Source organism: Micropterus dolomieu, linkage group LG07, assembly GCF_021292245.1.
Source record: "Micropterus dolomieu isolate WLL.071019.BEF.003 ecotype Adirondacks linkage group LG07, ASM2129224v1, whole genome shotgun sequence".
NCBI lineage: Eukaryota > Metazoa > Chordata > Actinopteri > Centrarchiformes > Centrarchidae > Micropterus > Micropterus dolomieu.
In genome coordinates, this window is record NC_060156.1 from 1792937 (window position 1) to 1802750 (window position 9814).

A 9814-nucleotide genomic window follows, 5' to 3' on the forward strand; every position below is an offset into this window, starting at 1 on the left:
AGTCGCCCCCTGCTGGCTGCTGGAGAGGACGCAGGTTTAAGTCGCCCCCTGCTGGCCGCTGGAGAAAAACGCAGGTTTAAGTCGCCCCCTGCTGGCTGTTAGAGAGGACGCAGGTTTAAGTCGCCCCCTGCTGGCTGCTGGAGAAAGACGCAGGTTTAAGTCGCCCCCTGCTGGCTGCTGGAGAGGACGCAGGTTTAAGTCGCCCCCTGCTGGCCGCTGGAGAAAAACGCAGGTTTAAGTCGCCCCCTGCTGGCTGTTAGAGAGGACGCAGGTTTAAGTCGCCCCCTGCTGGCTGCTGGAGAAAGACGCAGGTTTAAGTCGCCCCCTGCTGGCTGCTGGAGAGGACGCAGGTTTAAGTCGCCCCCTGCTGGCTGCTGGAGAAAAACGCAGGTTTAAGTCGCCCCCTGCTGGCTGTTAGAGAGGACGCAGGTTTAAGTCGCCCCCTGCTGGCTGCTGGAGAAAAACGCAGGTTTAAGTCGCCCCCTGTTGGCTGTTAGAGAGGACGCAGGTTTAAGTCGCCCCCTGCTGGCTGCCGGAGAAAAACGCAGGTTTAAGTCGCCCCCTGCTGGCTGCTGGAGAGGACGCAGGTTTAAGTCGCCCCCTGCTGGCCGCTGGAGAAAAACGCAGGTTTAAGTCGCCCCCTGCTGGCTGTTAGAGAGGACGCAGGTTTAAGTCGCCCCCTGCTGGCCGCTGGAGAAAAACGCAGGTTTAAGTCGCCCCCTGCTGGCTGCTAGAGAGGACGCAGGTTTAAGTCGCTTCAGCGCTGACTGTAGTTTGGTATTTACAAATCTGATGGCCACTTGAAGGCAACATCCTGGTGATAAAAAGAAACTTTACATGCTTGTTTACTATATAAGCTTTGACCAGAGAGAGAGAGAACATTAATCTGCAAGACTTAACACTGACAAGAGTAGATTCCTTATTAAAGTCACTTCAAAAGCAAAAAAAAAAAGTCATAAAATTCACTGATTCCATATTCTCAAATGAAAAAAAGATGAGTTTTGATTTCTCTGCTGTTTTAAATCCTTGTAAATGTAATATCGTTTAATTAACGTTTTGGTCAGAGCAAGAAAACAACAACTTCTAGACCTCATCTTAGACTCAGTCAATAGACTAAGTTTTTATGGATTAATCTAAAACAAATGTGAAAACATCATTAGATGTAGCCCTTAACTAGACTCAATACTACCTTCATAATCAGAAGTAGTGTTTTACACATACGAGGTATTTGCTTTGGTGAAGAGTCGCTACATGCAGATAAACCTACAGATGACATAAATAGATGTAAATATCTGCCATAATCTATTCTTCTATTCTTTTTATATAACTTGCATTTGTTTATTCCATATTTATATATTTCTAAGTGTGCATTACTCTGGTTTGTGTTGTGCAGAAATACCTTCATAAGTCATCAGCAATTAAGCATTTTCAAGGTATTTGTACTTTTATCAAAGCCTTAAAATTTTAATTAAAAAACTTTCCACATCACCAAATATCAATTCAGCATTTAAATTTCATAGTTTTTAGCTTTCTAAAAGGCTGGGACCAAACGTAATCTTTAATTATCAGTCGTTTATATTTTCTTTATATATATATACACACACTTTCTTTCGTTTATGGTACACACTTTATTTTCCCTATTTATCAGTACTAGCTGGGCAAACTGGGAGGAAAAGCCCTCGCCGCACTTCCATTCAAAAACACAACATTAATCATTCCCTGCTTGTCTGCAAGCGTCACACACCTTGTAGAAACTGTTTTAAGACATTTTACGAATCAACACGAATCGCTCTTTCATTCGGCATCTATCCAAAAAACCGATTATAATTATAACCAAAGATACTTAAAGGAAAATGTCAACTTTAAACAAGTAAGTAACTTAATTAACACGGCGCTCCAGCAGTCCTGTTTCAGCACCTTTTGCGGCGCAACGCAGATTTAACCAGTTTTAAAAGTTGAATTCCAACAACAGCAGACGTGTTTGGTGGAATATTAAGGAGCCGAATTGGATTTGAGGTCCAGTGTGTTCGGCCACAGGATGGTGCAGCTTTTAAACTGAATTCATCGTGACTTTTATCTTCCATACAAAAGCTAACGGTAACATAACGGGAGCTCGGCGCTGTCATTCCATCACTCCCCTTCTCCCTGCCGCCCACTCCCCGTTTCCTCTGACATTACTTATACACAGCTGGTGTATAAAAATACCGGCACGTACCTGCACATAGTTGCTTTCGCAGTACTCCGCTACCCTCTCCAGGTTGGTGAAACTGTCCAGTAAAGCTCTCCGTCCCGCAGGAATCTCTTCCTCCAGCAGCATTTGTAGCTCCGCCATCTTTTTACATGGTTTTACTACTAACGGCTGCGGCGCGCGCTGACTGGATGTATCCTGCTGCCTTCCCGGGCTGTGGGAAATATCACAACTACGACACGACAACCGAGAAAAACGTTTTTCTGTCACGCTGGAGCCACTGGGGTGGGACTTACAGCAGGAGCATGCCAAAAACCAAAATAATTTAATCGAGTCTGGCAATAATTAGGAAAACTTCTTCATCTCCATCAGCTTAGTTCAGGTCAGGGCTGTGCGATATATTTGAATATTAATTAATGTGCGATATAGCTGGGACAAGTGTAATTTCAAAACATTTGCTGTTGCTTTGGGGTTGAACAACATGTTTTCTGGGTAGGCGCAACAGGCTGTAAAAGTATGTTTTCTCCAATTTGGTGGGTGTGTCAGAGGCGTTAACCAATATCCATGCACCCCATGCACCCCCAGTATCTGCAGCACCAGACCTCGCCCTGCAGCCTCATGCAGACCCTGGAGCTCCAGCGCCCTGCAGTACCTGCTCCCTCACCCCCAACGCCTACAGCGCCCTGCAGCCCCCCCCCCCCCCCCACATGCAGCCCCCTCATCCTCCCTCACCCCCAACACCTACAGCGCCCTGCAGCCCCCCCAGCCCCAACACATGCAACCCCCCTCAGCCCCTGCACCTGCAGCGCCCTGCAGCCCCCCAGCCCCCACACCTGCAGCCCCCCTCAGCCCCAACACATGCAGCCCCCCGCAGGCGCCCTGCAGCCTCCCTCACCCCCAGCACCTACAGCGCCCTACAGCCCCTCTAGCCCCCGCACCTGCAGCCCCCCCGCAGCCCCAACACATGCAGCCCCCCAGTCCCTGCAGCCCCCCTCAGCCAAAGCAGCGCCGTGCAGCCCCCCTCAGCCCCAACACCAGCATGTTCAGGAACACCACATGCCACATGTTCAAAAACAGAAGTACAGAAATGTCTGTGTTTGATTCTTTTCCTGTAAAGACAAATACTTACTATCATGCCCACTATTGACTGAAGGAAATGGACACACATATGCAGACATTAACAATTTAGGGTTTGTTTTTGGTAATTATGAATGTAATTTCAGTGATTTGTAACATTTATCTAAATCCTTGGGGAGTCCAGGGACAGATCAATAAGTACCGATTGCAGATGTGAATGAGGTGTGGGCTGCTACACATACTGTAGATGCTCATGTGATTATGGCAAAAAATTGGACCATAAAAACTGTTCTGCTGGGACGGAGCGAGGATTGCTCCCAATCTCCCAACTCCAAAGAGCTTGAGAGGGAGGTAATTATGTTAGAAGTGTGCTGCTGTGACCGTACAGCACATGTGGATCAAGCTGCTGTCATTGATGGCTATGAAATGACAAACAACTGGACGGGGACAACAGCCAAAATAAAGGTTTGCAGCGAAATGTTTTTTAAAATTTCTATTTCAGATTTACAATTGTGCTGTCATCGTCATTTAAACATGAACAGATCAGGTGTATGAGCAGAAGTATTAGTAACCACTCAGATGAACACAGGTCAGGCAGCATTTTAAATAATAAATGATCTGTGTGATGAGATGTGTACTCGCCTGCTTTAAAGCTTTGAAATTTACTGCCCAAAAGGACTCGTGTCACTATATTACTCAGTGACCTCCACTGGCTCCCCGGGGCCTCCCACGTCAAATTCAAGTCACTAATGCCTCATACAGAGTGACTACTGGGTCTGCAGCATCTATAGTACCTAAACTCCATAATAAAGGCTTCCGTTCCTTCTGGACCACTGCGCTCGTCCAGCGAACGCCGCCTGGCTCTGCCATCCTTACACACAAAGCGACCTCAGTCCCTGTTCTCAGACACTGTGCAGGACCTCTAGTTCATTCTTTTACCAGCACTCTCAAATTCTAAAGCTACGAGAAACCATTTCTCAGCCAATGACTGTCTACAACTTTGAGATTTCATCTGAAAGAGGAGCTAAGTTTCTTCGGCTGTTATGTTCAGCTCACGTTTGTCCCCTCTGGTTTGGACTGTAACGTATTGTTACAGCGTTATAGTCGTAAAATACAGTCCCTGTTCTGTGTGACACTAGCCAGCCACCGTACCTCCTCGAGCTGAGTTGTTTTGGGATCAGAGTGTCCAGCAGAAGACTAAGGCGTGAGCACCTCACATGTCTCCGTCTTTCGGTCACGGTAGCAGTAAATTACACGGCGTCAGATGTCTGGCGAACACCTGCTGAGAATTGCATGAAAATGCATTAAGTTTCTGCTTTTAAACGCAATAATATTCTTTATGTGGTTCATCAATAATGATAAAGCATCAGCATATATTTTATGATTATATTTATATTTTATCTACATATTCTTACACTTAGTAAGAGTAGGCTACCATTTCTTGAGATTCATTCAAACATGGCGTTAACCGCGTTCAAACAATGTGAACAGCAAAGTGTCCTAAAAGGACCTTAATAAGTGAATGCATAATAAAACGGATGTTACCTGCCGAAATTTGCATCCACTTCTTTTCTCACTATAAAAGAGCGTTGCCTCCTTCGAGGTGTATGTGATTCACGGCAGGCACCTGCGCTGCAAATCGTCAGTAGACCTTGTGGGAGCAGGGCCTGATCATTGTTAGAAGCTCACACAGTCTACCGGAGGTACAGTAGATTGCTTTTGACTTGAGGGCGCCGTTTTTATTCCCCAATCTATCAAGTCGGCGAAAGTCAGCCAGTTATCTCGAACGCACCTGTTGACTACCAGTTACACAGCGTGCTGACTTCGACAGCTGTTTTCCAAAGTTAACATAGCTCTCCTTATTAGCTGGGTTCCTTACGTGTTTGCTAATAACTGTTTTGAAGACGGGTCTCCGACACTGACAGCGTTGGGTTGGACAGATTTGTGCAGCGGTGTTTATGATACCAGCCATTCAGTTCACAGACGGGTCTGTTGGTCGTGTTTGAGTGAGTGAGAGAGTGAGAGGATGTGCGGAGCGAACGATTTTTAATATGGGTCAGCAACTTTACTTGGGCGGCTGTTAATCTACCTGGACGGCTCGCCCAAGTAAAGCCTACGTGTGGGAAACACTGCGTCTACTATACACGCAAAATCGCCGTTTTGCGTACAATAAACACGGCTTTTTCCAAAGCATGTATATGTGAGGCCTGAACATGTGACGTTCCGACCCAGCTGCATGGGCTCGCTCTCGGGGTTCTCCTCTCGCCCCACGGGCTCCTGTGTAAGTATAGGACTGGGAAAAGGTCTGGATCCTACCGGACCCAGGAGTGATCTCTCTGGCGAGCGGTGACGTCACTGCCGGGGCTGTACCGCTTCTGCCTTCGTCGGTCCCAATAGCGATCGTCTATACGGATTGTCAGGGAAATTAGATCATCCAGGTTCAAGGTGTGACGTTTAATTGTTCGCTTAAACCATTTATAAACACCGCCTGCAGGGACGCCCCTTTCCACCCTCTCTCAACGGCCAACGTCCGGAACTCAATGGCGTATTCAGCCACGCTCTGGAGTCCTTGGTGGAGAGAAAAAAGTCTCATGGAGGCATCATTACCTTGTACCGGGTGGTTGAAAAATCGATCCTCCTCCAGTGAACCGAAGCCCACTCCAGCGCCGCTCCTTGCAGGAACCCAATCAGGTGGGCGATCTTAGATTTTTCCGTGGCATAAGTGAGGGGCTGGAGAGCAAAGGCAAGACCACATTGCATGAGGAATGTCTTACACCGACCTAGGTTGCCATCGCACCTCTCCGGTGGGGAAACCCACAGTTCCCTGGCGGGGTTGGCTGCGGCTGGTCTGGGTGCTGGGGGAGGATTTTGCAGGACGTCCTGGAGGTTTCCCATGCGGAGTGACAGGTCTTGAAGTGCTGATCCAGGATTGCTCCCTGAGTGGAGACCGCGTGGCGGACTGGCTCCAGGTCTGCTGAGTCCATTCTGGCCGGATCGTTTTGTCAGGACCGGGGGCTAGAACTCAAACGCAGACCAGAGTTGTATTTCAAGCAAAGGTTATTTATTTCAAAAAGGGTGACAACAGGGAAATGGGCTGGGCGGTAGATGTTCTGATTGGCCTGGGAGTTGGGGTCCAGGTTCCGGTGATCTGGGTCTTGTGGCGCTGGTGAGTCTCTAAGTCCGGGGTCCAGGTTGGTACTCTGCGGTTGAGACAGGAAAAAACGAGTTAACTTTCAGTACCTTAAAAATTCAGACTAGGTTCAAAGTTTTCAAGACAAAGTTTGGCCGGCGTGTGCGCGTACTGAACACAACGATCCAGCGGGGACTGGAAGGTCGGGCTGGCTTTTATGGGTGAGTAGATGCACGATGTGGAACAGATGTGCTTGATTGAAGTGATGAGCCTGGTGAGCGGACAGGAGCACCGGCGACCACGTCCACCAGCAGTCTCAGAGCATGAGAGGGAAAACAGAGACAGACGCAAACACACAGCAGACATACCAAAAGGGAAAAAGAACGCAAAAACTACATTCAAACACATACCGTGAAGGCGGCCAGGATCACGGCCAGGGTGTCGTGACAATTACAGTAACTTTTGTTTAACAGAGGAGAATCCAGAGAGTCCCAAATATCCGCCTGCCTCGTTTCCTGGTCTGGTGTTGGAACACATTTTGACAAATAAACGCAGGTCCCCATTAAACACCTGGTCTGGTTTTTATAGAAGTTCCTTGGATGAAACCTCTTAAACCCTGCAGGGTCGCCACTTTAGCTGCTTCTAAGCTGCTTAGATCGTTAATACAAATGTTGATGTTTAAACGTATGATCAATATGTCAGTGTGGACATGCTGCACATCGTTAGATCGGTTATATTCTCCACAATAGAACTGTTCAGTTCATTGAACGGAAATGACAAGACCCCAAAGTCTAATTCTAACTACTGGTGTAACCTGCCTGGTACAAGAGATGAAAAGGAAAAAAAAGTGCAGACTCTCGTTAACTTTGAAGCGCTCGTTAAGACCGAATGTGTCCCTTTCTTGATTATTTATATCCCTTTAGTCTGTAGGGGTCCATCCATGAAAAGAAACAGCTTTTCATAAAAATTAATCCAAGTTATGAATCCTGTTACGTGAAGTCCATCGTTCTCTGTCTGCTAACATCTGCCACACTTCTGTCATCCTGTTTTTGTTACGTTGCCAGCCTTCAAAGTAAAAGCACATAAGCCGTCTGTCGGAGCTAGATCAAATGAATGACACGTATGTGACATTAGAAAATTTTCGTACAAGTAATATTCTGTTTGAAATAAATAAACTGTTTCATAGTAGTTTCAGTTTTTTGCAAAAGTAATTATAGCCTGTCCCAAATAAAGGCAGGGTTAATTCAGTGATTTTAGCAAATAAAAACTATTATTCAAAGTTTTATGGTATTAACATCTTGGCTTCTTCATTACTTGTTAAAATAAGTGTACTTCTATTACAGTAACAAAAGATGCAAGTGCAAAGATTTTGCAAGCGCAAGTTACGCATACCCTGGGGGCTAAGCCCCCCCGTCTTTCAATCCTAGTGACGTCCCTGATGTAAATGTAAATGCTCCGTATTTGTATGGCGCCTTTCTAGTCTTTTCGACCAATCAAAGCGCTTTTACACTACATCTGCATTCACCATTTACACACATTCATACACTGGTGGAACAGCCACCAGAGGCAATTCAGGGTTCAGTATCTTGCCCAAGGACACTTCGACATGCAGCCTGGAGGAGCCGGGGATTGAACCGCAGACCTTCCGATTAACCCGCTCTACCTCCTGAGCCACAGTCGCCAGTCAGTGCAGAGAAATTTAAATATATGTAATATCACACTATGTCAGTTTGTTCAGTTTGAAAATGTCTCTGACTTCTTGAGTTGTGATTAAACAACATGGAAATACTTGGAACCAAATGAAAAGAATTAGATATTCATTTCATGGTTTTATGGCTGGACCTGATATCAGCGGCACATTTTCCTTTTGTTAAAATCTGTCACTTGTTGTAAAAGCTGAGCCCCTCACTGTGTCACTCAATATCCCCGTTGTAGCTGAAACTGAAGTCTGTATGTTTGGATCTCTGATTGAATTTAGAGTCGACTGTCAGTTACAACTTGTATTTGTATTAACTGCATTAGTTGTATTAGTGTTTGTGTCAAGCTGCCCCGGGACTGCAGATGGAAATGAGCTGACAGCTAAATCTGGTCCAACACATCTCTTCTGCTTCATGTTTTTTGTACATGGTCCATGACAAATAAATGTAAGATCACATGGTGACATCTGTTGATCTGATCAGGAATCAGCTTTGGGTCTTTCTCAGTCTGTGTCCTCAATAACTGATCATTTAAGGCCAAATTAAAAGGTCATCATCAAGAAAGGCCAGGAGCTTCAGGAAATTTACCTGTCAACCGAAGAAGCTGGAAAACAGCAGGAAACCCAGAGCCTCTGGAACAGAGAGTCAAACTCTAAAGATGTTTCTCCCTCAAACTCTTGCAGAGTGATATGAAAATGTATGATGTGTTCACTGACCTCTGCCAGGACTCTGGTCCTCTCTGTCACTCCTCCACTGGCCTGCTGGTAGCGCTCCTTTGCCTGGTGGAGAACACTTAAACTAAACATTATTTATATTTCCAAACTTCAGTTTGACCACATGTGAAGGAGGTGACAGCTGCAGTTTGAACCCTAAACGTTTATCAGGACAGAACAACATTTATTCACTTCTTTCCTGTGTTTTCTCAGTTTGAGCTGCAGGTGTGACTTTGGTGTTTACCTGGCTGAGTTTGGCCTGAGCGCTGCTCCTGGATCAGATACTGGTTGTTGATGTACACTGAGGGAATGAGTTGTAGGTGAGGAGTAGGCCAGGTAGCTGCAGGGCAGATGAAGTGGGAACAGGTGGGTGGGGCAGTCAGGTGGCAGGGAAAGGAGTAAAAGTCCGAGGGCCTCTGGTGGACAGCTTCAGGATGGCAGGTCTGGGGAGTTGATGGAAAGAAGATGAGAGACAGGACAGATAGAGAGAGAAATGCCCTCTGAAGTCCACCGGCTGCTCTGCCTCCACTTTTGCCAGTTTATGAAGTTGTATGATCCCAGTTACTTTAGCAGCTAACTAACTTACTGCTATTAGCAACTAATGCTAGCTACTCAGTTAGCCGTGCAGCTAGCCATCCGATTGCTGATTCTACACCAATGTAAATATATATATTACGTCTATATAATAATATCTATATTACGATAGATTTCACCCCAGGGTGTGTTACTGACCCAGACTGTGGGGTGAATTGTAACGTTTCCTTTCTTGTGTTTACTAATGCATGTCCCCATCACTTTTTAAAAATGTTTGTTAAAAATGTTCTAAAAAATAGCTTGCAACAAGAAATGTTAAATATTTGCACAATAAGAAAACATGCAATGCAATTTAAATCTAGAAGAAACACATGTGCATTGTCCAAGAAAGTAACTTCACCTGCTGATTACTACATTTTATTCCATTACATTTTTATATTTTGATTTGTCACTTGCCACCTGAATATAAATAACG

At 45.8% G+C, this 9814-nt stretch overlaps 1 long non-coding RNA gene across 1 annotated transcript; it reads right to left on the reverse strand.

The window, feature by feature from the left end:
• Positions 1 to 8538: 8538 nt before the first annotated feature.
• LOC123974413 lies at positions 8539 to 9243 on the reverse strand. The gene is made up of 3 exons (XR_006825846.1): positions 9050 to 9243; positions 8809 to 8871; positions 8539 to 8724 (listed from the first exon to the last, which is right to left on the reverse strand). It is a non-coding gene; the product is annotated as an uncharacterized LOC123974413 (long non-coding RNA).
• Positions 9244 to 9814: the final 571 nt, after the last annotated feature.